Source organism: Pelodiscus sinensis, chromosome 9 (assembly GCF_052426305.1).
Source record: "Pelodiscus sinensis isolate ZL-2025 chromosome 9, ASM5242630v1, whole genome shotgun sequence".
Taxonomy (NCBI): Eukaryota; Metazoa; Chordata; order Testudines; family Trionychidae; genus Pelodiscus; species Pelodiscus sinensis.
Genome location: NC_143060.1, coordinates 47,933,134 through 47,959,444, shown reverse-complemented (window position 1 = coordinate 47,959,444; position 26,311 = coordinate 47,933,134). Strand labels below are relative to the sequence as shown.

The 26,311-nt window shown below is 41.7% G+C and overlaps 1 protein-coding gene across 7 annotated transcripts in view; it reads left to right on the top strand.

Annotated features, from left to right (window-relative positions):
- Positions 1-26,311, top strand: part of NEK7 (NIMA related kinase 7) — a 127,399-nt gene that overhangs the window by 5,754 nt on the left and 95,334 nt on the right. Inside the window, exon 1 of one of the 7 annotated variants that reach the window (XM_075936689.2) lies at positions 2,238-3,568. The exons of the other annotated variants lie outside the window; for them this stretch is intronic. The gene's annotated coding sequence lies outside the window, so the exon portion shown is untranslated. Of the gene's footprint in view, positions 1-2,237; positions 3,569-26,311 lie in introns of those variants that run through there. 7 annotated transcript variants of the gene reach the window in all.

Below are 26,311 nucleotides of genomic sequence, written 5' to 3'. Positions count from 1 at the left end.
GTTAGGGACAACAAATCTAAAGCCAGAAATGTCTGCTATTTTGGCATCCAGGAAACAATTTCACCATTCACACTAATACAGGTGTTCATGTGTAGTGTATGAATGTGTTATTAAATAATAACTGAATAAAATAATATTAAATAAATAATTAAAAACAACATCCATGTTTTGATTGTTTTTTATTTGGACCTCAAGTGTGTAGTCGGCCCCCGAACTGCTGTTTGATAGTTAATGCGGCCCTCGGGCTGAAAAGTTTGGAGACCCCTGTACTACATGATTAGCCAGTTACCCGCCTCTTAACATCCTTAGTCTATGCTACAGCCTATGTTAACATAATTTATGTTGCTCAAGATTGTGAATAAGCCACTCTTCTGAGTGGCATAAGCTCTCCCACAAACATCTCAGACACTTCGCCAAAGGATTAATGCCCACAAAACAGATATCAGACAAGATCACAAAGAGAAAATAGTTTCTTGCCATTTTAACCAGAAAGGACACTCTCTCAATGACTTAACCACCTGCATTCTGCTACAAAGACCTTTTACATCTGCACTTGAAAGGGAATCCTCTGAACTGTCATTCATGTTAAAATTCGACACTTTCCAACAAGGACTTAACAAACATTTGAACTATCTCACCCATTACCAAGATAGTTTCCCCAGTTATCACCTCTAATACCATTAACTCACAAACATCCCACTCTCCCTACCTCTAATATCATCAATTCACAGACACTTACCTTCCTTCCTTCCCCCCCCCGCCCCGCATCCCCCTCCTGTTCTGCAATGTGATTTGTCCTTTTCATATTTGTTCATTTTTTTTAATTGTATCCTTTGGTATATATGGTTGTGACTACTTTCTTCCACTATTGGATCTGAGGAAGTGGGTCTGGCCCACGAAAGCTCATCATCTAATAAACCATCTTGTTAGTCTTTAAAGTGCTACATTGTCCTGCATTTTGCTTCAACTACCCCAGACTAACACGGCTACATTTCTATCACTCTCCCACTAAGATACACTCTTCTGCAAACATAGCTTTTGCCATTTGCATTGGTTTTATTACGACAATGGTAGAACTCATGTCGATTGGATAAGAGCAACTTCACTAGATGTGCTGCAGCAACGCAACTGAATCAGGACAGCTATGCCTGTGTACATGTAGACATGCCTATAGTCGAGTTGCTACAACATCCTGCAGTCCATCCATACTAGCTCTATACTCCGTCATGTCAACAGTTAGGCTTTGTGATTATGCATTCCAGAGTTTGATACTGCTTCAAGCAGCTGTGCATTGTGTATTCTTTCTTAGAGCTGTCAGGGATCTTGTGGTGATTCAGCTAACTGTGGGAAGAAACTATTATAACTTCTGCCATTCCCCTAGGGAAAATCCCATGATTATTTGCGGCTTATCCCCAAATCCCTGCAGGAACTGGAACTAGTTAAGAACTGTTTCTTGAGTATGGAATCTGTTATACAGTAATTCCTCACTTAACACGTTTTTGCGATAACATGACTTTTTTTTTTTAGGGAACATTTTTCAAACAACATGACCCCATCCCCGCAATAACATAATTTCCCCTAGGGCTGGCCGGTGGCCGGCAGCTTCACGAGGCTTCCCCTATCTCCCTGCAAAGTGGCAGAGGTTTGCCTCTTGCCGCACCGTTCCCCGGTGACGACTCCTGGCCGGATTCAAGTCATCTGGCCAGAGGGGGACACCGAGGAACTGCGTGGCTAGGGCAAACCGCTGCCGCTTTGTAAGGAGGCAGAGAAAGCCCCGGGCAGCTGCGTGAGGCTTCCCCTGCCTCCCTGCAAAGCGGCGGAGGTTTGCTGCTCGCAGCACCTTTCCCCGGTGACCCCCTTTGGCTAGCTGCGAGCCCCCTCCCCTGTCCTTCCCTTCCCTTCTCCAGAGCCAAACACCTCACCTCCCTGCTATAACTCAGTCCCCTTTTTCCCCCAACCTTATGTCCCCTTCCCAGCTGCTAACAAGTGCAGGTTGGAGCTGCGAGCGCTTGAGCCGCAACCCCCACCTTTTCCATTATTTTCAATGGGAAAATTGACCCCATATAACACGCTTTCACTTAGCACGAACATTTTCTGAAACGTATCTACCGTGTTAAATGAGGAATGACTGTATTTTAGAAACTTAGTGGCTGTGTCCACATTGGCATGATTTTGCGCAAAAGCATGCCGCCTGTCTACACTGGCAGGGAGTTCTTGCACAAGAACACTGACATTCTAAAGTATGAAATCAGTGCTTCTTGCACAAGAATTATGATGCTCCCACTCAGGGATAAGCAGTCTTGCACAACTGTTCTTGCGCAGAGGCCAGTGTAGACAGGCAATGTTAATTTCTTGCGCAAGAAAGCCCGATGGCTAAAATGGCAATCGGAGCTTTCTTGCGCAAGAGAGCGTCTACACTGGCACTGATGCTTCTGCGCAAAAGCACATACCAGTGTAGATGCTCGCTTGTACAAATACTTTAACGCAAAAACTCTTACATTTAAAGTGTTTGCTCAAAATCTTGCCAATGTAGACGTAGCCAGTGTGTCTGTCATCCATCCATGAGTCCGTTTTTTCAAGTAGGCCTCCTAAATAGTAACTAGGATCATCAAATTTGGTATGCAGCTTTTTCTTATCATAACTTAATGCAAGATAAGTGTTTGGTTGTGCTGGACAATGGGATGTGCCTGGAATTCAGTTGTTTCTTAGAAAATGGAAAGGGAGGGGTCTGGTAGGAGGGACAGTTATACTGTGGAATGACCATAGAGGAGGCAGCAAGGAGCCAGAGATGGAGACTGGAACAGCTATAATCCCATTGGGCCAACAGGAGTGATGAGAGATAGCTGTCTACTATATATTTCAGTTTGTGTGTCTGTCTGTCTGTCCATCTGTCTCCCAACCAAGGGACATGCACCACATGCGGTAGCCACTTCTCACCTGGCCCCACACTGCTGTGGTGACAGAGGCCTGGGGTTGTCCTTTCCCCCCAGGGAACCCTGCATACTGAACCTAGCCTCACCCCAAAATAATGATTTAAATGAAGAAAAACAAAATTTAAACGGCTACCTCTCTAAAATTTATTTGAGTTAAGGACCCCAGCAACTCTGGGTAAATCTTCTAGTTAGCTCATATAGATCAGTGATATGGAGATATATATGGGTCAGTAATCACTTTGTGGATCAGTTGAAAAAAAAAAAAGTTGGTGACTGTGGAAGTAGTATGCAGTCCAGTATGTGCTGGAAAGTGTGTAGGAGTAGCTTGCTTCTGGACGGGTGGATCCTTGGCCGGCTAGTGGAGATTAGATGGCTGAAGAGGCCGCTCTTTCAGGGCTGGGGAATTTGGGCAGTCTTTGGAGGACTGATTTGCCACTTCTGTTGTAACATGATGACACTAACCACATATGGGCAGCAGAATGATTCAGCTGACGCGATTCCTGTTCAGTTCAGTTGAGCTTAACTTTAGAGGTAAGTATAAAGATAGTCAGTATGAGTCATAGCACAGCTAAGACACTGGTTATTGCTTTTTTGGCTTAAGGTGTTTTCAATTCTGAGGAAGAGATCTGTCTGTGGTTAGACATGTATTATTTCTTTAGTAACAATACGCTTTCTTTGATACATGTTAAATGTGAGACATAACTCTGATTTCTTGATTTTTGTAATCATGATTTTGTAATTTAAAATTATTTTAAGTGCCTTTATCTAGCACTGTTTAAATGGTACATGTATAGTTATGTAAGGGAAAGTAACAATACTTTGTTCATAATTCAGAAGGTAAATACTGTGATAACCTCTGAGATACTAAGGGACTAGATTTACTTAATTTTGTTAGATCAGCAGCTTTTACTTCTAACAGAGCATGAAAGGGAGTTGGTATTCAGGAGCTTGCACTTAAATATGGTGGTGACGCTATTTGTACTTAAATATCAGAGTCTTAACATTAATAGTGTGAATTGTTTTAGATACGAGATCTAACGTGCATACATTTGACTGTCATTGATATGCTTGTGATAAGCTCTCAATTGCTTTCCTTGAGGGATGTATGTATCTTTTGGTGCTTGGCAGTTGCAATTGGATGCTTCAGAAAATGTTGATTCTTTGGTAGCAAAAAGTTTTTAAGTTCAGGTAATAAGTTTTCAAACTACAGTTTCCAGTTTTTCCAAAATAGTTTATTCCTCATAAAATAGCTGGTTTTTATGAAGAACGTGAGAGTTTTATTTATTGGTTTCTGTACAAATAACTGTAGTGGCTAATTATACCAGAAGCTGAAATTCATGCAAAAATGAGGAAAGCAAAGTAGTAAGAAAATGTATTGGATTCTGTTACGTTCAGATTCTAATTCTGCAGGTTTTTATTGGGGATCTGAGTACCTTCCAGAAATTCAGTAAAAGATCTGGTTTGTCACCTGAGGTTTCTTTTTCTTCCTCCTTTTATTTCTTGAGGAAGATTTTGAATTCTTTTATCTGCTTGTTTGTGTTTGCTATGTGTTATATTTATTGAAGGTAAAGTTGTGGGTATGCACCACATTTAGAAAATGGCCCAAAATTTGAAGTGGTAAGGTGCAGGAATGGGTGAAAGAATAAGTTAAAGTACATGATTTTAAATAACGTTTTGTGGGAATTGTTTCTCTGGTGGCTGTCTTCTACATATATGTTCTGGTAATTGTATTTGGAAAAAGCCCATCAATATTATGCTGTGGAGTTGCAATTAGCTCTTTACACTCAGAAGTGTAGACAAAGCCTTATTGAAAGCATTGCTGTCGGAGTGCTCTAAAAGGCAGCGTGGTCATGGCACCAGCTTTGGGAGAGCCTGAGGTAAAACACCTCTATGCTCCCAGTAGTATGAGTCTGTTTATACTGGTGCTTTACAGCGCTGTAACTTGTTGTGCTCCAGGTGCGTGTGTGTGTTTTCACATGACATATCTGCGAAAGTTACAGTTCAATACATTGGTAGTGTAGACAAGTCCATAGTCTTGTTCCACCAGATTTTAAAATTAGAGGTTGGCTTTGGTGTATCTAACAGTAACATGGGATGTCTAAGGGTAGTTTCCACTTTTTTGAATGATCACTTGCCTCTTGTTAGCTCATTGGTAAAATTTAGCTGATTCAGTTAAATGTGTGATTGGTGCAGCATCTCTTTTTGAGGGCTTGTCTTCACTACTAGCTAAATTGGTGCTGCTGTATTCAGGGCAGTGGGCAGAACCATAGGACGGTTTGGAACAATGGACCTGGGTCCTGTGCTTTGGGGATCCCCATGCTTCAGGAGGAATGTAGAAGCAAACGACCAAGGGTTTGCTGGGGAAATTAGTGGGGGGATTGGTGCTGACAGTGGAGTTGCCCCCCCTGCACTAACTGGTGGTATCAGGAAATGAAACAACCCAGTCTGTTCCATTCCACCAGCTCCTAGCATGGTTTGGGGAGGGAGCTTGGAGGAAGGGGTACCCTTGAATGGTTATGGAGAAGGGGCAGAGCAGGGTGGGAAAAGGCAGTGCGGAGTAGGCGTGGGAGTTTGGGGAAAGGGGTAGAATGGGGGCGGGGCAGGTGGGGGTGTCTCGGGCACCACACATCCATAGGGACAGCCCTGGCAGTGAACATTGATTTGGCAGGTTTAATAAAGAGGTGATAAGTTATTGGGAAAATGTTAGTCTGCCAACTTCAGTACTTCACCTTCCCGAGAAGAGGAAGCTGTGATGATGGGAGAGCATCTGTTGTAGACGTAAAGCGGTATGGATGCTGCCGTAAATCGATCTAAACTGCGTTGAATTAAGTTATATATCTTGCGTAATTTTAGTGTGACTTAGATCAACTTGCCTCCTTAGTGTAAATCAGGCCTGAGTAACTTATTTCATTTTACATATGTAAAAATTGAATAAGCTTTATATTATTTTTGTGAATAAGGATTTTCTCCTTATAGTCTTCAACAGAAACAACAACGTTTTCTAATATTACTATCCCCTGGCTCGCTTCATATTGCAGTTTGCCACTCTGATCCAGTTTCCCCACTCCTCCCTCCCTTTCAGTTTCACTTGCGCTACAGTGTTTTCTTGGTGTGGTTCTTGGGTTTGCAGAGAACAACTTAATTTTTCCCCCTCCACGCATAGCTGATTTTTGCCTTCTTGTTCAAACCTCTATTTCTAGTGTTGATGCCTTCATAGGTGTCTTAATACAGTGGTAGTGGGAGAGTATAGAAAAGGAACAGCTCTGTACTTCTAGGTGATGGATTGTAGGCAACAGTTTTTCCAGGAGATTGGGTAAGCTTGCTACCTTCAAATCCAACTGTCTCCCCCTGCCCTCTATCAGACTGGGCAGAAGTGGTCAAGTTGTGCCTGAACGATGAGCAATAGTAGGTCCGAAGTCACTTTAGAACACTTCATTGGTTCTTTGTTTTCTCCACCTGCTGGCTTTTCTGAATATGGAGAGCTGAAGTGCTGGTTCCTCTCTATATTTTTGGGTAACTGTGTAGAAGGTAAATGGAAATGGAGAAAAGTCCCCCTCCTTAGCAAATACTGAGGATTTTCCCACTAGTGGGGCTCTCAGGAATTGTAGGGAACAGTTTTTCGTTTTTTTTAATATGTGAGATTGCCATGACTCTACTTACTATAAAGTTCTCTAAAGGAATAGTTTTGCAAATAGTTTGAACTTCTGTTACACATGTATTCTGAATAGGTGTGTTTAACTATTGGCTCGGATGACTTGTTTTAAGAAGTTACCATTTTTAATGCAAGTAAATGTTCATAAGTCTACATTCAAGGCTAGGCAAGTCAGTACATGCATAACCATTGAGGAATAATTCTTTGAAGGATAAACAGGTCATACTTGAAGGACATTTGTCTAAACTTGAGGGAGACCCAAGTAGAAAGATACAATAGAAACCAGAAGTAAAGACATCAGAGAAGTAAAGAAAATAAAGTAATTTTTTTTATTAGTGAGTTGAGAGGAGGAGTTGTGAGTGGACTGGATGAATTTTCAGTGTCAGGCCGCCAAACAGCTAAGGGAGAATGATCCTGCATTGTAACAGGATGGTGACAATATTTTTTGCTATGCAACTGGAGTTGAAAGTTCCTAGAATTGGGAAGTAAAATCTGAGAAAGTCCTGGACAAATGAGGACTGGAGGATGATACTTTTTAAAAAAATATATGTAAACATAAAACTTTACATGTTGTGGTAGGAGTGGGAAACCTTTTTTGGGTTTGGGGCTGCCGATCACAGAAAAATCAATTGGAGCCGCACACAAGTGAGAAGAAATCCCCCCTCAATGACATGGCCCCTTACTGGGAAGGAGAAAGATACTCCCCACATTCTCCTCCCACACCAGAACTTAGGGGAGCCCAGCTTAGTAGATTTTGTGTGCTGGAGCACCATCGTGGGCTCCCCAGTGCTGGAGAGGGCCTGAGCCTCAGGGGCAGGATCAAGGCAAGACAGGGGCTGTATTGGAAACCCCAGGCCTGAGGTTCCCTATTCCTGTATTAAGGAATGTATCCTTTCAGATACTGATCTTATTTGATACTATATATGTTTTGTTAGTCTTTGAGGCTGCGTCTCGGTGGCAGGCTTCTTTAGGAAGAAGCTTTTCCGGAAGAGATCTTCCCAAAAATTTCTTCCAAAAGGGAGCGTCCACACAGCAAAAGTGCATCGAAAAAGCGATCTGCTTTTTCAAAAGCTAGTGTCCACGCTGAATGGATGCTGTTTCTCATTTAAGCTGTGATTACTATGCATGGAGTGGCCATCAGGGCACCTGTGCCTTTTACTCTTTCCTCTTCTTTCGAAAGAACTCCCTCTTCCCCATCCCCACACACCTTTTTCTGAAAGAGCTCTTTCGGAGAAAGGCTTCTTCCTCGTAAAAAGAGATTTACCTATGTCAGAAAGAACCTTCAGTTTTTTTTTCAATTTTTTGTCAAAAGAATGTGATTGCAATATGCATGTAAGTGAAGTTTTTCCGGAAAAACAGCCGTTTTTCAAAAAAACCTGATGTATAGACATAGCCTGAGATGCCACAGAATTACTTGTTTTTAAAGTTATAGACTAACATGGCTACCCCTCTCTGACCTTATTTATGTGTAATTGTTCCCCCTCAATTTATTCAAAATCTCTTAACTCAGGTTTTACCTTCATGAAAAAAAAATTCTAACTCTACACGTGCGAAGAAAACTTTTTGGAATGTGAACTGACGATAAAGAGAAATGCTAGTTAAACATGGGGTACTCTGAGGTGGTAATTGAAAAGATTTGTTCGGAGTAGTTGGTCTTCATGTTGCCTGTCTGAACTAGGGAGACTGGATAATAAGGGTGAAAAATTGGGATGGGGGGTGGGGGATAATAGGTGCCTATTTAAGACAAAGTCTCAAATATTGGGACGAAAGGTAACAAAATGATAGCAAGAAGAAGAGGGAGGGTGGGTAATATAAACCTTGGTTACTTAGTGAAAACTACTTTGTAGAATGATAGAACAACTTCTTTCAGTAAATTAACTTCTTTGTCCACTCAGTAAGTAAAGAAGACTTTTGTAGGTATAACAACATACAGGACTATGTAGCACTTTAAAGACTAACAAGATGGTTTATTAGATGATGAGCTTTCGTGGGCCAGACCCACTTTCTCAGATCAAATAGTGGAAGAAAATAGTCACAACCATATATACCAAAGGATACAATTAAAAAAAAAAGGAACACACATGAAAAGGACAAATCAAATTTCAGAACAGAAGGGGGATGCGGGGGGGGGGGGGGAGGTAAATGTCTGTGAGCTAATGGTATTAGAGGTGATAATTGGGGAAGCTATCTTTGTAATGGGTAAGATAGCTAGGGTCTTTGTTCAGACCCACGCGTAGAGTGTCGAATTTTAGCATGAATGACAAAGGATATATAGCAAAGGATAATTGTATCCTTTGGTATATATGGTTGTGACTATTTTCTTCCACTATTTGATCTGAGGAAGTGGGTCTGGCCCACGAAAGCTCATCATCTAATAAACCATCTTGTTAGTCTTTAAAGTGCTCCATAGTCCTGTATTTTGCTTCAGCTACACCAGACAAACACGGCTACATTTCTATCACTTTTGTAGGTATAGATTGTCTGGAGAGTAATTTGGTTTGTCAGCTATCCAGTTCAAATTTGTATACCATCTGTTGGCCTGTTTGAGCTCTGCAAGCCCTCTTAATTGAAAGTGATGCTGTCTTGAATTCTGCACCTTATTTTAGAGAAGCCTTGCTGCTTTCTTATAAACAAATACACAGTCATACCTTCTTCTACGTATATTAATGTGCCTTTGGAAACAGTTTGAGAGAGGTGTAGTGATTTTCTCCCCCGCAACCCTATTGACAAATGTTAGATCAACGCAGGAAGAAATATAAAAGGCCAATAGCACCTCTTTTCTAGCTATCCAGTAATAAAACTCAGGTAAGTTGATTAGGTATGTCCTAGAGATTATTAATTTTACAGTGTGTATGCTGAAAACAATGGTCCAATTAAAGGGAACTGCCCTACTTCTAGCAGGACAATTGGAAAGATGAAAGAACCCACTAGTACGCTATTTTCAGTTTTCTATGCTCATGCACTGGAGTCATTTACATGGGCTACGTGGCCCTGTGCAAAAAGCAAGAGAATGATAGATCAATTGCTGGGGACCGTGGTGGAAAAAGTACCCCCGAAAGTAACTTGAGTAAAAGTACTGTTACTTTGAAAAAAAAATGTAACTAAGTAAAAGTTAAAGTATCCTTCTACATGAGTAAAAGTACAAAAGTATTGCGTCTTAATTGTACTTAAGTGTCCAGAAGTAAAAAGTAGCCATCCTATGGAAATATATGGCTAACCACCCGAGTAAGTTATTGTAGGCACCATTATATATATGTTTATATTATCTATATGCATATACTATACATTTGGATGCTGTATAAGAACATTAGAATAGTTTTACTGGGTCAGACCAATGGTCTATCTAGCCCAGTATTCTGTCTTCCAACAATGGCCAATGCCAGGTGCTTCAAAAGGCATCAATAGAAGAGGCAATTATCATGATCCATCCCCTGTCCACTCCCAAATCCTGGCAAACAGAGGTTAGAAACACTATTCCTGCCCATTCTGGCTAGTAGCCATTGATAGACCTATTGTTCATGAACTTATTTTCTTCTTTTTGGAACCCTGTTAGTTTGTGCCTTTCCACCATCTCCTGGTAAAGAGTTCCACAGGTTGACTGTGAAGAAATAATTTGATGTAAATCTGTTTATAAATTTAATTTTTTGTTGTGTGTCAGAGGGGTAGCCATGTTAGTCTGAATCTGCAAAAACAACGAGAAGTCCTGTGGCACCTTATAGACTAACAGATTTATTGGAGCATAAGCTTTCGTGGGCGAAGACCCACTTCGTCAGATGCAAGATGCATCTGACGAAGTGGCTCTTTGCCCATGAAAGCTTATGCTCCAATAAATCTGTTAGTCTATAAGGTGCCACAGGACTTCTCGTTGTTCTTGTGTTATGTTAGTGAAAGAGTAAATAACATTTCCTTACTCTATTTTTCCACATTTCTAGATTTCTAACATATCTCCCCATCCTTCAGTCATTTCTTTTCCAAGCTGAAGAGTCCCACTCTTGTTAATCCTCATATGGAAACTGTTCCTTACCCCTAATAATTTTTGTTGCCCTTTCTGTACCTTTTCCAAATCCAATACATCTTTTTTAGATGGGGTGACCATATCTGCATACAGTATTCAAGATGTAGGTGTACCATTACCTTATATAGAGGCAATGTAATATTTTCTGTCTGATCTATTCCTTTCCTAATGATTCCCAATAGTCTCTTAGCTTTTTAGTTTTTAGACTGCCCCTGCACATTGAGCAGATGTTTTCAGAGAAACTATCCACACTGATTCCAAGGTCTCTCTCTTGAATTGTAATAGCTATTTTGATCCCATCATTTTTGTATGTGTAATTGGAATTTTATTTTTCCGTGTGCAGTACTTTGCACTTGTCAACACTGAATTCTATCTGCTATTGTGTTGCCCAGTTACCTAGTTTTGTGAGATCTCTTTGTAACTCTTTTGCAGTCAACTTCGGACTTAACTATTTTGAGTAATTTTGTAGTATCGGCAATTTTTGCCATCTCTCTATTTATTTGAACTGTATTGTTCAAATGCAAATCCCAGCAGCATAACACTCATTGCTACTCCTCGCCCCTCCCTCCAGCTTTTAAGTACCTGGCAATGTTTTCATGATGATCTTAAGGATCCCTTAATTACTTGAATGACCAGTCTTTTGTTGTTCTTAATCACCTGCCTCCCTTTTTTAAATAACAAACTCCCTGCCCCAAAGGCAAGGCTGCAAGCCCTCAAACTATATTGCATTTAAGAGCTGCCTTTGAAGCCAGGGCATGCAGCTTTACTCAGACAACAAGTATGAAATCCCGGGGTTCAAACTTGGTACCTAGCCACTCTTAAATGTCATCCATGTGGCTGTGTTTTAGCAAATCAGAATGATGGCTTGTGCAACTGTCAGTGGGTGATGAAAGATGTGAGTAACTAAGTGCTTCCAGAAATTGTAGTGGAGTAAAAAGTACAATATTTTCTTAAAAAACCTACTTGAATAAAGTCAAAGTATCACAAAAATAAATTATTTGAGTAAAGTACAAATACTGAAAAAATGTACTTCAGTAGTGTAACAAAGTATTTCTACTTAGTTACTTTCCACCTCTGGCTGGGGACTAATGTGTCTGCAAGGTGTGGCACTTATTAACGTGCTTTTCTCCTCTTGAACTGCTCTGTACTTTGTTCATCTCTTAGTTCTCCCCTTCCTATTTTATTTCAGTGTAGCTGGTTGTCCAGTTGACCTGGGTTAATTTTGCCTCTTGCATGCTCAGTGCTGGTCTACACTAAAAATTTACATCCGCATATTCACATCACTGAGAGATGTAATTATGTTGACCCAACCCCTGGTGTAGCCAGTGCTAGGACTATGGAGGAATTCTTCTCTTGACCTAGCTATTGTTTCTCAGGGAAATGGATTAACTACTGTGACTGGAGAACCTTGTGTCCCATTCTGCCACTTATTTGAACCCAAAGCATTGCCAGTTACAGTCTGATCCTTCTTATTTAATGGAATGTCAATAATTGCTTGACAATTATAAATACTTCAGGAATGTCACTCTATTTCATCATCAGTTCTAATTCTGTTTTAATGATAAAATGATTGTGCTGATAATATGCATGTGTAAGTATGAGTATATGTGTGTTTAAGCAGACTTGATTCAGCGTGATCCATTTTAAACCCCCCATGTGAACAAACCCTTAATTTTAATAATCTAGGTTAGTCCAAATAAATGCTTTTAAAGAAGTTACTGAAAAGATGCATTCTATAACCTTTTGCTGCTATTACGATTAGTTGAAAAGTTATTTTTTAAGTTAGGTTATTGCCACTAATGTGAAATGTACCCGTTAAGCACCAGGAAATCCTGAATTCCAGTGCTGTAAAGGTAAATTACTGAGTTAGTTGAAATATGTCTTGGTAATTAAATTGCAATCCAGATGAATATCATCAGTCTAGCAAAACTTAGGGTCCCTTTAGACCAGGCATGTCAAACAGGCCTCTGGAGGGCCGCATGTGGCACGATCAAAATTTTTTGCGGCCCGCCACTACATTTTTATAAAAGAATAAAGTGCGGCCTGCTGGCCACTTGGAGCACACGACTGAGTGCAGAACACAGCCTGATGGACAGCCACTCTGCGCATGGCACCTCAGTGACTGCTTATGGCCGGCTGGGCCACTCAGCACTCTAGTGACTGCTCAAGGCCAGCCAAGCTGCTCTGTGCTCATCGCTCCAGCAACTGCTCATGGCCGGCTGGGCTGCTCTGCCCACAGCACCCAGCACGTGCTCATGGCCAGCCGGGCCACTTTGCGCTGGGCACTCCAGCACGTGCTTATGGATGGACGGGCCTCTCTGCACAGGCATCAAGCACCTGCTCACAGCTGGCCGCTGTGCTCACACCGCCCCAGTGCCTGAGGAAGAAGTGTGTTGCAGCGGCAGCGGTGACATAGCAGTGGTGGCTCTGAGACCTAGGCATTAGGTTGGGGTGCCTGGCTCTGGGGGAGTGGGAACATTGGCTTAGTGGGGCCTGGGGGTTGCCTGGCTATAGGGGAGGGAGGATGCATTAGGTTGGGGGTGCCTGGCCCTGGGGGAGCGAGGGTGCATTAGGTTGGGGTGGTCTGGCTCTGGGGGAGGGGGAAGGCATTGGGTTGGGGAGGGGAGGTGCCTGGCTCTGGGGGAGGGATTAGGCATTGGGTTGGGGCGGGGGGAAGGATTTGGTTGGAATGGGGATATGGGAGTGTCTGGCTTGGGGGGAGAGGCAGAGGATATTTTGTTGTTTGTTTATTTATTCCCAAATAAAATCACAAAATGTATGTTAATTTTATATCAATAAATATGTCAATTTTTTGCAATTGCATGAGTAATTATATGTTTATGCAAAATCTCAAACTTACAAAGTATCTGAAAATTTCACAGAAGCCTGTTCTATTGATTAACCACAGCCCATACTTGTTTTTATTTCAACAAAACAAGTCAAGTATCATAAAAAATTAAAAAGTACCTTACATTTATATTTAAATTAAAAATTAATGTATATGAGCAAATAACAATTTTACACATCATATTATTGTATTATACTAAAACAAGACCCGAAAAAATATAAAATATAATCTATAATAACAAATAATTACGACTTTCCAATAGAAGTACATTTTCTTTGTTGGCCCTGAAAGCTATCAGTTTTCGTTTGTCGGCCCTCAATGGGCTTCAAGTTTGACATGCCTGCTTTAGACAGCGAGGCTATTTCAGGATACCAGCGGTATCCCGAAATTGCTACCCCACATCTTTTAAATGCACCCGTTATTTTGAATTTTTTTTCTAAATAACTGGTGTGCTGTTTCGGCATCCCTATATCCCTCATTCTGCAAGGATTAAGGGATGTCTCGAAATAGTGCATTATTTTGAAATTTGGCACTGTAGACACTCCAAATTTTGAAATAAGCTGTTTTGAAATACAAACGAAATAAGATACGCAATTTGCATAGCACAAATTACGCATCTTATTTCAAGTTTAGGGTGCTGTGTAGATGCACCCTTCGAAAAACAGTTGTTAGAACAGTAGTAGAACTTCGAAGTAAACTGTAGTAGTGATGCAGAAGCCCTTGCAAAATGCTTAGAGAGTTACAGATGTAAAGTGCTACAAAAAATAAAATGTTGGTGTTTTATGGAATTTCAAGACTTTGTCTTATAAGTATCATTTTAAATGAATAGCTGTATTTGTCATTCTGAAGTCTCTACACAAAGTTTACTTTCAGTTTTGCACTGCAAATCTTTGTCAGCCACTGAACTGAACTCGCTATTAAGTTAATATGCATGGCCTGTGTAATAGTCTCTGAAAATACAGGCAGTCCCCGGGTTACGTACAAGATAGGGACTGTAGGTTTGTTCTTAAGTTGAATCTGTATGTAAGTCGGAACTGGCGTCCAGATTCAGACACTGCTGAAACTGACCGCCAGTTCTGACTTACATTCAGAATCAACTTAAGAACCCCAGGCGTCCCCAAGTCAGCTGCTGCTGAAACTGATCAGCAGCTGATTCCAGGAAGCCCGGGGCAGAGCAACTCTGTCTGGGGCTTCCTGTAGTCAGCGCTGGTCAGTTTCAGCAGAAGCTGACTTGGGGACGCCTGGGGCAGAGCAGCTGGGGTGTTGCTGGGTTGCTCCAGTAGCGCCGCTCCTCGGTGCTACTGGACCAACCTAGCAGCACCCCATCTGCTCTGCCCCAGGCGTCCTGATTCAGCCGCTGCTGAAACTGACCAGCAGCGGCTGAATCAGGACCTGGGGCAGAGCAGCTGGGGTGCTGCCGGGTTGGTCCAGTAGTGCCCAGAGCGGGCGCTACAGGACCAATCGGCAGCGCCCCAGCTGCTCTGCCCCAGAGTCCAAAACAAAAGCCTGGTCTGCTGGGGGGGGGGCACTCTAGCTGCCCCCCCCTCCCCAGCAGACCAGGGACACGGGGAGCAGAGCCTCTGAGGCTTTGCTCTGGCAAAGCCTCAGAGGCGAGGGACCCCGCCGCGGCTGCGGCTTCAGTCCGGGAGCCTGTGGTACGGTCCCCAGCAGACCACAGGCTCCCGGACTGAAGCCGCAGCCGCGGGGGGGTCCCGCGCCTCTGAGGCTTTGCCAGAGCAAAGCCTCAGAGGCGCGGGGAACCGCCGCTGCTGCCGCTACAATCTGGGTGCCTGTGGTCTGCTGGGGACCGTCCCCAGCAGACCACAGGCTCCCGGACTGAAGCCGCAGCTGCGGGGGGGTCCCGCGCCTCTGAGGCTTTGCTCTGGCAAAGCCTCAGAAGCGCGGGAACCCACCCGGTGCCCCTGGTCTGCTGGAGACGGTCTCCAGCAGACCAGGGCCACCGGAGCAGCTTACGAACGGGGCTTTCTCGCCCCGACTTCCGGGGCGAGAAAGCCCCGTTCGTAAGTGCGGATCCGCCGTAAGTCGGATCCGCGTAAGTCGGGGACTGCCGGTACTGTATTACTGGAGCAAGGGTCGGCAACCTTTTCAAACCAAAGAGCCAAACTACATCAAAATTCAGAACAAGTGGTCAACAAAGAGCCAGCATAAGAATGCCAATTTGAATGACTATAAATATACAACTTAATTATATTGATAATTGACATGATGATTAATAAAAGCATAAATGAAACTTATTCAAGGACTTTAATTGGACTTCTGCTGTTGCATCTTTTCTGCACATTTATTTGAAGTATATATCATAACTGGTCAAATTCAGCTTCATGCATGCATTCAATCTGTCAGTCTTGAGCACAGATTACCATTGGTGTGATTCAAATGAGAGAGAGCCTGGTCTCTCTCACAGGTGGAGCCAAACATTGAAAATAAAGCCAAGCTGACTTTCTGCATTGCGTTGCATGTGACAGGAAGTTCTTTCCAAGTTTGTAGATTCACATTATTGTGCTTCAACTTCTTCATGTCAGCCCATTTGTGCAGTTTTGCCAATTCTGCACGTTGTTGAGCAAAACATTCTAAATCAGAATTCAGCTTGATGAATTTTTCCACACAGATATCCGACTCCTTGAAATCTGCTATTTCCATTTCCAAATTGCTGGCGGAGGTGCCTCGAATGACTGTCAAATCCAGTTCTTCAATGGATGCTTTATGTGGATGAATCATAAACGTAAACCGAGCACTGTGTTCGCAAAAGTCAATAAAAGGAGACTTGAATGCCTTCAGGAGCTCAGAAACAAACCCGGCAAGCTGCTGCAAATCAAGGCTGTTACTTAGATTCTCTCTCTGATACGAATCGTGAAACATTCGTAATTTTTCAAAATGTGCCAGTCTGCCTGTCTCACTATCTTTGATGAAGACAGTCAGTTTTGACTCAAATCCAAACACTTCCTGCCGCAGAGTCAGGACTTTATATCCTTGCCCTTGTAGCTTAAGTTTCAACTCATTAAAATCACCGGTAATGTCAATAAAATAGTAAAACTTGACTAACAAGTCACAGTCTGAAACCTTGGTGTGTTTGACACCCTTCATATACGAAAATGACTTAATTTTGTTAATGCAGGCAGCAAAACAAGACAAAACTTTGCCATAAGAGAACAAGCGAATATTGCTGTGCATTAGTGTATTGGGGTATTTAGAGTTTACTTCCTTGAGCAGTGAGTAAGGGCTTGGACAAAAATGGAATTGATAATGAGAACTACCAGTCCCCTTCCACTTCTGAGTTTGGATCCAGAAGATTGCATGCAAAGTGTCTTCTCATGCACTGTCAAGGCTGATTCCCCACTCTGGCATGATTAATGCAGAAGTGGGGGCCTTCAAAAGTACCCAAAAACCTTATTTTTCCAGGCTTCAGTATAAAACTCTCCCCCATCCTAAAAACCTAGGTTTTAGGGATAAAAATCCACTGCCACCATCAAATGCTTTTGAACTCACAAACGGGTGGACACTTGAAACCAATCCCAGGGCACCCCAAGCTCTCCTCTCCAAAGAGCTTGAACAATAAAGAGAAAATATAAACTGCAGTCTGTGGTTGCTGCCCTCTAGTCAGAGGCATGCAGATATCCACAGACAGATTTTCCAGGACACAGAACTGAACCAATACCAGGTTAATAAAAAGAAAAGAACTTGTATTATCCGAACAATACTCCTGTTACAAGCATGGTTGGATTGGCTAGATGGTAAGAGCCACCAATTAATAAATTCATGGGGAATTTTCCCATAGGCTCAAAACTTAGTTACAAAAGGGAGGAAACCCCCATTTCTAACAGCACAGACATCAGATCCCAAGTCCCACAACAGAAAACAATAAAACCTAATGCATTTATCTGAACTTTACCCTACTTACACATTTTGAAGAGTCTTTTTCTTGGATACAGACATGTCGTCTGTCTCCCTAAGTATCTAGAGTGCTAACTGGCTCAGAGACAAAGGAGGGAAAACCCCAAAATTCCTTTGTCTTAGTTTGAAATCCCTATCTGCATTTCTTTTGGCTGACTGCTACCTGCCTAGATACAGTTAACCCTTTAGTCCCTAGGGCAGTGGTCTCCAACCTTTTTACACCCAGAACAGACAAAGATCAGAACAGGCAAAGATCTACCGCCCCATCCCTTCCTTGAAGCCCTGCCCACTCTATTCTCCTTCTGTCCATCACTTGCTATCCCCAGCCCTTACTTACACATTCTGATATACAGTTTATTTTTAAATTATGCGATATATAAAATTAAAATCACGTGTTTATAGTTACAAAATAAATGGTCTGTTTTGTATTCATGCTATTTAAATCTAAAATGAAGCATTTATAATTCATTTTGTGGGGACAGAGTTCTGCGGCTGGGGGCAGGGGAGAGGGAACAGGGTGCTGGGAGGGCAGAGGACAGGATTCTGCAGCAGGGGACAGAGTGCCAGTGGGGACAGGTTTCTGCAGCTGAGGACAGAGTGCCAGTGGGGCAGAGTTCGGTGAGTGGGAATAGGGACAGAGTTTGGGGAGTGGGGACGGGAGTGGGGACAGAGTTCTGTGACTGGAGAGTGGGGGCTGGGGAGTAGGGTGCGAGTGGAGGCAGAGTCCCCTGCATCTGCCTCCTCCCAGGATTCCCACCCCAGAGGGAAACCAGTGCGTGCCTGCCCTGGGGCTGACCACCCTCCCCCTGTGCAGGGAAGCCCTGCACGTGCTTGCCCCGGTGCCAACCCCTGCGGAAGGAAGCCCCGCACGCATGCCTGCCCCAGGGCCGACCCCCCCCCCCCGGGCGTGCCGGAAAACCCCCTGCGCACCTCCCCCGGGGCTGACTCACCCCTCCTGTGCAGTTCAGGGAGCCGATGCTCCCTCCCGCAGTACACCCGGCAGAGCAGCTAGCGCACTTCCGGAATCGCTGGAAGTGGCACTAAACTGCGGGACTTCTGTCCATCCCTGGGAAGATGTTTGTAAACTTTGTTTACAAAGTTCATCACAGTTTTAAGGATGTCTTCCCCCATTCTATGATTTTTTTCATTGGTAATATTGCGATCATTTCTTTGAGCACAGCATTTCCACAAATATATTGTGCAAGAATACACAACTGGTTAATGTCACATTTGTTGTCTCATCCAAAGCAAACGAAAAATAAGTATCTGTACTCAAATTTTGTGTTTGTTGCTTGTCGATTTGCTGGGCCATTTTACAGCTTTGTCATGAACTGTTATTTACGATAATGGCATGTCGTGAATTTTCTGTAAAATGTTGTCCTTGTTGTGAAGCTCATCAAATAATTCATGACCAATTTTTAGCGTGCATCTCTTCACATAATACCCATCAGTGAATAATACTCTCCTTCCTGGAGAGCCCCTGTCTGTGGCAGGCTCCTGGAAGGGCTGGAGCAGCACCCCTCCTTTGGCAGCCAGGGAGCTGCTTCAGCCCCACCAGTTAACCATAACTGGTTAAAAATTCAGATCCCTTGAGGGGAGCCAGGATTCTGTTGGCTGACAGTGGCCTTCCTGGCTCCTCCCGGCGAGGGGTGGGGGGAGCTGGGGTCTGCACTGGCTGGCCTCAGTGGTGCTCCTGGGAGGGCTACAGCAGTGAGGCCACTAGCCAGTGCAGCTATCCCCCTCCCCTCCGGCACTGTGGCTGAGGGCTGTGAGGGGAGGAGTGTGTGGCAGGGTGCTACTTAACTATGGCCAGCAGTATGGAGAACCCTTGTCCCAGCTGTCCACTCTTCCTGGACACCCCTTCCCTTCCTTGACCCCCCCCCCCCATTTGTTGACTGCAGTGTCATTGTGGAGCATAACTGGCCATGCTTTCAGACCCCTCCCTTTCCATATTCTAGAAAAAAATCCTATTCAAGGCTCTTTCCATTTTTGTGGCACAACCAAATCTTTTCCTTGCTTTAAATTATGATAAGAGGAAACTGATTATAGACTCATAGACTTTAAGGTCAGAAGGGACCATCATGATCATCTAGTCTGACCCCCTGCACAGTGCAGGCCACAGAATCTCACCCACCCCTCCCAGAATAATCCTCTCCCCTATATCTCAGATATTGAAGCCTTCAAATACTTTGAAGACCCCAAGATGCAGAGAATCCTCTAGCTGTGATCTGTACCCCATGCTACAGAGGAAGGTGAAAAACCTCCAGGGCCTCTGCCAATCTACCCTGGAGGAAAATTCCTTCCAGACCCCAAATATGGCGATCAGCTAAACCCTGAGCATGTGGGCAAGACTCATCAGCCAGACACCCAGAAAGTTCTTTAGTAATTCCTATCATCCCTCCATTGACCTATTTCCCACTGATAATGAATGGTCAATTAGTTACCAAGATCATGTTATCTCATCTCATCAAACCATCCCCTTCATAAACCCATCTAATTTAATCTTGAGGCCAGATAGATCTTTTGCCCCCACTACTTCCCTTGGAAGGCTGTTCCAGAACCTCACTCCTCTAATGGTTAGAAACCTTCATCTAATCTCAAGTCTAAACTTCCTACTAGCCAGCTTATATCCATTTGTTCTTGTGTCCACATTGGTATTAAACTTAAATAATTCCTCTCCCTCCCTGGTATTTATGCCTCTAATATATTTAAAAAGTGTAATCATGTCCCCCCTCAGCCTTCTTTTGGTTAAAGTAAACAAGCCAAGCTCCTTGAGTCTCCTTTCATAAGACAGGTTTTCCATTCCTCGGATCATCCTAGTGGCCCTTCTTTGTACCTGTTCCAGTTTGAATTCATCCTTCTTAAACATGGGAGACCAGAACTGCACACAGTATTCCAAATGGGGTCTCACCAATGCCTTGTATAATGGCACTAACACCTCCTTATCCCTACTGGAAATACCTTGCCTAATACATCCCAAGATTGTATTAGCCTTTTTCACAGCCATGTCACAGTGGCGGCTCATAGACATTCTATAATCAACCAGGACTCCGTGGTCCTTCTCCTCCTCCGTTACTTCCAATTGATGTGTCCCCATCTTATAACTAAAATTCTTGTTATTAATCCCTAAATGCATAGCCTTACACTTCTCACTATTAAATTTCATCCTATTGCTATCACTCCAATTTACAAGATCATCCAGATTTTCCTGCATGATATCCCGATCCTTTTCTGAATTGGCAATAGCTCCCAACTTTGTGTCATCCGCAAATTTTATTAGGACGCTTCCACTTTTGGTGCCAAGATCAGCAATAAAAAGATTATATAAAATTGGCCCCAAAACTGATCCTTGAGGAACTCCGCTAGTAACCTTCCTCCAACCTGACAGTTCATCTTTCAATATGACCCGCTGTAGTTTCCCCTTTAACCAGTTGCTTATCCACCTCTCAACTTTCATATTGATCCCTATCATTTCCAATTTAACCAATAATTCCCCATGAGGTACTGTATCAAATGCCTTACTAAAGTCGAGGTAGATTAGATCCACTGCATTTCCTTTATCTAAAAAATCTGTTACTTTCTCAAAAAAGGAGATCAGGTTGGTTCTCCTAGCTCTTATAATTTAGGAGGTGTTCTTGAGCAAATGGACTCGTAGACGATAAACTCCGGGACAGACAGGCATGTACATAGTCTCTATGATATGTATAGATAAATTGTACATAAATACCTGCTTAACTGTCTTTTAAGGATCACATCAGAAAAATATAAATGTATTTAAATAAACTAATAAAAATACAGTTAGGTTAGTTTTTGCTACATTAGTTTCTGCTTTGTTGAACACAATTTTTTGGCTTGCCACTTAAACAATATGTGTAATTTAACATACGACAGTGTTGAAGGGTTAACCTCATTCCCTTCTCAATATATCTTTTTCTGGTTTGAGTATCTGTACTCATCTATTTGTTCATTTGTGTAGGGGGAGATTGTGTTGAAAGAAATTCGCAAGATCAAGTCTAGGGAGAATTGAGTGGGAGCAAAGCTGGATTCTCATCAGTACTGTAGAACCATGCTCACATACTCTCCATAATTCACAGATGAAGTCCACACTCTTTTGGTACTTTTTCAATAAAGTAATGGCAGGATTCTATAGTCAGGTTTCACATTACTTAAATATTGTTTTCTAAAACCGATTTATATCATAGAACATTTATTAGTATGAAATATAGTAATTATAGTTATCAGGTTTTATATAGTTTATTTTAAACCTGAGCATGTTGGGTATGGAAATTGGGAGATAAACATGAAATCCATGATTTTTTTTTCTTCTTTTCTAATGTATGTGATGAGCATTCTGGATACTTTTCTCATTTTCAAAAGTGGACAAATACTAGATTTTGAGTGTATGTAAATCATTTAAGACAAAAAAAGTTTGTAAGGGTTATTGTAAGGTAGACCACCTTTGGCGCACATATTCTAGACTGAAATGGCACTTTGACACTTACCTTTAAGATTCTACACTAAATTTTGGTTGTATATAGCAGGATATGTGTGAAGGAGAGGTATTAAATAAATCACTTTTTTTTCTTGCCCCACATGATTCTGCTGAGCTAGTTCATTATTAAAATACTTAAGTAATATTTGCCTTGAGAGAACAATATTCTAAGTACAGTATCTTTAGATAAGAGATCTGAATTAAGATAAATTACTTTGTCCGTAGTTACAGCATGGATGTGTGTTGCACATGCTTGATAGCTACTTGATAGGATAGACTATGAAGACATTGAGAACTGTTATGGTCTACGGGTCAAATAATTAGCATTTGTAAAAACCATGATGGGTATTTACATAGTAGATTTCAGGTGACTTCTTCAGGTTATAGACCCAACAGGTGGTAATATGAAGTCACTCTGACCTATTTTCTGTCTTGGCAGGACACTGAATAAGGCATTTAATGAAAAACAGTTTGGATCCAGAAAATGGTTTTTAGTGTCATTCAGGTTGAGATATGAGTATTCATTTATCAGAATTTAAATTTGAATCTCTTGAGGGTGAACATTAATGAACTCTGTGGTTTAAACAAATGTATATGAAATATTTCCATCATTTTGTACTGACACAAAGAATATAACTCTCCTCCTGCCCCTATTTAATTGGTTAACTGGTTAAACATAATGTTTAACCAGTTAACTAATTAAACGGGGTTTTACATCCCTAATAGCTATAGTTAAAACTGATTAAAAACCTGGGCTAAACAAAAATATGTATATGGAAGTAAGAATAATACATCGTGTCCTTACTATAAAAAGCAGTTTCAGTTCTGCCTGTGATTCTTCCAGCACATTATGAACAGCATAACTTTACATTTGTGTAAACTGATGAGCTCAGTAGCAATGTAATGACTTTACATGGGAATGGTTAATATGTACAATTAGGACCTTTTAAAGCTTATAATTGTCCTTGACATGCCAGCCACTCAGGGAAGCAATATATATCCTTGTGGTTATTTTGTAAAAGCCCTTGAGAAGATATTTAAATCTTGTCCTTTGGTGGCAGCAGCACTTAAAGAAATCCTCATTTGTAGTTCAAAAATGGAAATCAGTAGTATAATGCTATGTGGCTGATTCTAACTTTATGCTGAAGAGATTACTAGTAATGACTGTGAGAGCTGGATCTACACGTAGTTTGTGGGGTTTTACCCTTTCCAAAATCCTTCCCTACCAGCAAACATGGGTGCTTTGGTGTTTTTTCCCTGTAATTTGTGTGAATCAATAAAGGCAAACTGTTTTTTAACAGTGCAACAATTTTATTTTCTGTTCCAAAAACCATAGCAATCACTTAGGTTCCAAGTATTGCCTGTTCAAGCATTTTCTTGTATGGTGGTGTGTTACATGATATGTTAAATGGGATGAAGCAAGGAAACAACTGCAAATGAGGTAATTTCAGTGCCTCAGTCCTCCATCCTGAGCAAACATTTTACCCTTAGTCACAGAGATTATTCAAACTGCAACAAGTTGCTATGATTATGAATGCAGAAATGTATAAAAATAGTAACCCTCTAAACCAGTGTTTCCCAATTTTTTTTGACCACAGAACCCTTTCAAACTCAGAAAAATTTCAAGGAACCCCCTTGCCAGGGATTAAGTTTGTCGAGCAAAAAAAACCACACCCAAACACACACAGACTGCTAGTACGCCACAATTGGTAGTAATAAGGTGCTAAATACGGTCATGAGATCACCATTCATTTAAATTCAACATATTGAATATAACACCATTCATTTATATTCAACAAAAATCATATTAAATATGTACAAAAAATAAAACTATCAAATAATATTAATTATATTAATAGTTTTCAATGCGAAGAGTGGTTTTTCTTCTTTTCTTGGCAAATTCTTTTTATATTTGGTTTAAGCCTAGAAAGTTGGATTCGCATATCTGGCGCAGCATTCAGTCGATTTCTGTATTTCATTTTCATTGCTGCATAGTTCAAGAACCCAGTTTTGCACAAGTATGTACTGGCAAAGGGTAACAGCTGACGAATTGTGCATCTTGATAAAGATGAATATTCTTGACTTTGACATAAGTCACTCCAAAATGTAATCAGAGAAACTTCTTTAAATTTTTGTATTAATTGGCCATCTAAAGCGATTTCAATTAGGTTTTCATAATCTTGTGTAGAAAAACGGACTGGCTTTTCTGTTAAACTTAATGGATTTCGAATCCAGTTATTGTTGTCATTGATGTTTGGAAAATACTTAATGATCATGTATAAATCGCGGAGATGATCTGCAATGTCGCTGCGAATATCTTCATCAAGTTTGTATCCATTTTCTTCAAGGAAATCATTCAGCGTTGGTAAACAATCCAAATCATTTCGTCCTACAGATGAGATCCAAAACTGTAGCTTCCGTGACAATGACAAAATTTTGTCTTTCGCATTAAAAATTTTTACATTCTTTCCTTGCAGCGACAGATTTACTTCATTTAGTTTTGTAAAGATGTCTGCAAGATACGCAACTCTAGATAACCATAAAAAGTCTGTTAAACGATCAGACAGTTGGAATTTGTGATCCATCAGATTTGCGGAGAGCTCATGACACAATTCAAATAATCTAACCAACACTTTTCCTCGTGATAGCCACCTGACTTCTGTATGTAGAAGCAGGGCTGTGTGCTGACTACCCATATCTTCACACATAATTTTGAACAGTCTTGATTGTAATGGTCGAGTTTTTATATAATTAATAATCTGTACTGCTTTGTCCAACACATTTTTAAGAGAGGGAGAAATATTCTTAACTACCAGAGCGTGTCTGTGGAGAATGAAGTGACTGCTGGTGCAGTTTGGTGCTACATTTTTTATTTGTGTTACAGCGCCAGCCACTCTTCCTACCATTGCTTTGGCACCATCACTGCACACATCAACACATTTTTCCCAGCTTATTTGATATGTTTTCATAAAGTTATTGATACAATTGAATATATTCTCACCAGTTGTATTGGTTTGCAAAAATTCACATAAAAGTAAGTCTTCTTCAATAGAGCTATTAAAATCATAATGGACAAATACAAGCAGAACTGCAAGACCTGCAACGTCAGTGGACTCGTCTAATTGTTATGCATATGCATCACATAAATGCAGCCGAAAAATAAGCTCCTTCTCGATGTTAGCAGCAAGATTGTGAATACGACGTGTGGCAGTATTGTTTGATAGTGGCACAGCCTCAACTTTTTTACTAGATTCCTGATCCAACATACACATCACAATATCTTTTGCACATGGTTTTATGAGTGATTCCTCAATAGTGTGTGCTTCTTCGGCGAGCGATATACGATAGCTTACTTTGTAAGATGCCTCTGTTGCATTTTCATTATCAGATTTGGCAATTTTTGACATGAAGAGTTTACTTTTTTCAAGAGATTCAAGCTTTTGCTTTAAAAAACTAATGTCTTTATCTTTGTATTCTGGATGATTTGTTTCAAAATGTCTTCACAATTTAGCAGGTGCTAAACAACTATTAGATAATATTTTGTTGCACACTACTCACTGGGCACCTGGAGCATCTTCATTTCCATTGCTTGTGAATCCAAATGCCAAATAGTCCTCACAATACTTGCGTTTCTTATTAGTCAGCTGAAATTTTTCATAATTAACTTGAGCTGCCTCAGTATTTTCCTTGCTGGTTTCAGTAAAAATATTGGAGTTTGAAGTACTCACTTTTCTCTTTAAAGTTCCTTCTTTTAACCAATGATCCATGGGGAATTTTGATATTAGATTGGATTCTTAAACTTAAAGTCACACACAGGAACCACGTGTCCTCACAGTGTGTATGGGGATTTGTTCCGATCCTCACAGTGAGTAGGAGTTCCTGTGTTCCACTCACTGATAGTACTCCCCCCCCCCCCTCCACACACACACATGCTGCCTTTACCAAGGGACCTAGCAGCAGAAACAGCTGCTTGTCCCGCTTCTGCCCGATCAACCCAAGATCCCTGTCCCGCATCCCCCGCTGCCACTCTGCTTTTTCTGGGGCAGCGGGGAATGCGGGAGAGGGATCTTGGGTTGATCGGGCAGAAGCGGGACAAACAGCTGTTGCTGCTGCTAGGTCCGGTGGTAAAAGCAGAGCGGCAGCAGGGGACGCGGGAGATGTCTGAAAGGGGGCGGGGAAGGATAGAGAGTATCCCTTGTATAGATGGAGAAATTGGGGCACAAATAGGTGAAGTGTCTTGCACAGCTATGCATATAAGTGGCATATTATAAAAGGGTCGTGAAAGAGCCTTCCACTCATTTTCCTGTTTTTTTCCTCCTATCTCCCACCCTCAAGGGTGTAATAAGTTTAATTACAATTTGTGGTGTTAGCATGTTACAATTAGAATTGTTAAAATGCATTTAATTAAGTAACCATGCAATCACTGAAAATTTCAGAGGTTACTTGATTGCATGCGGGG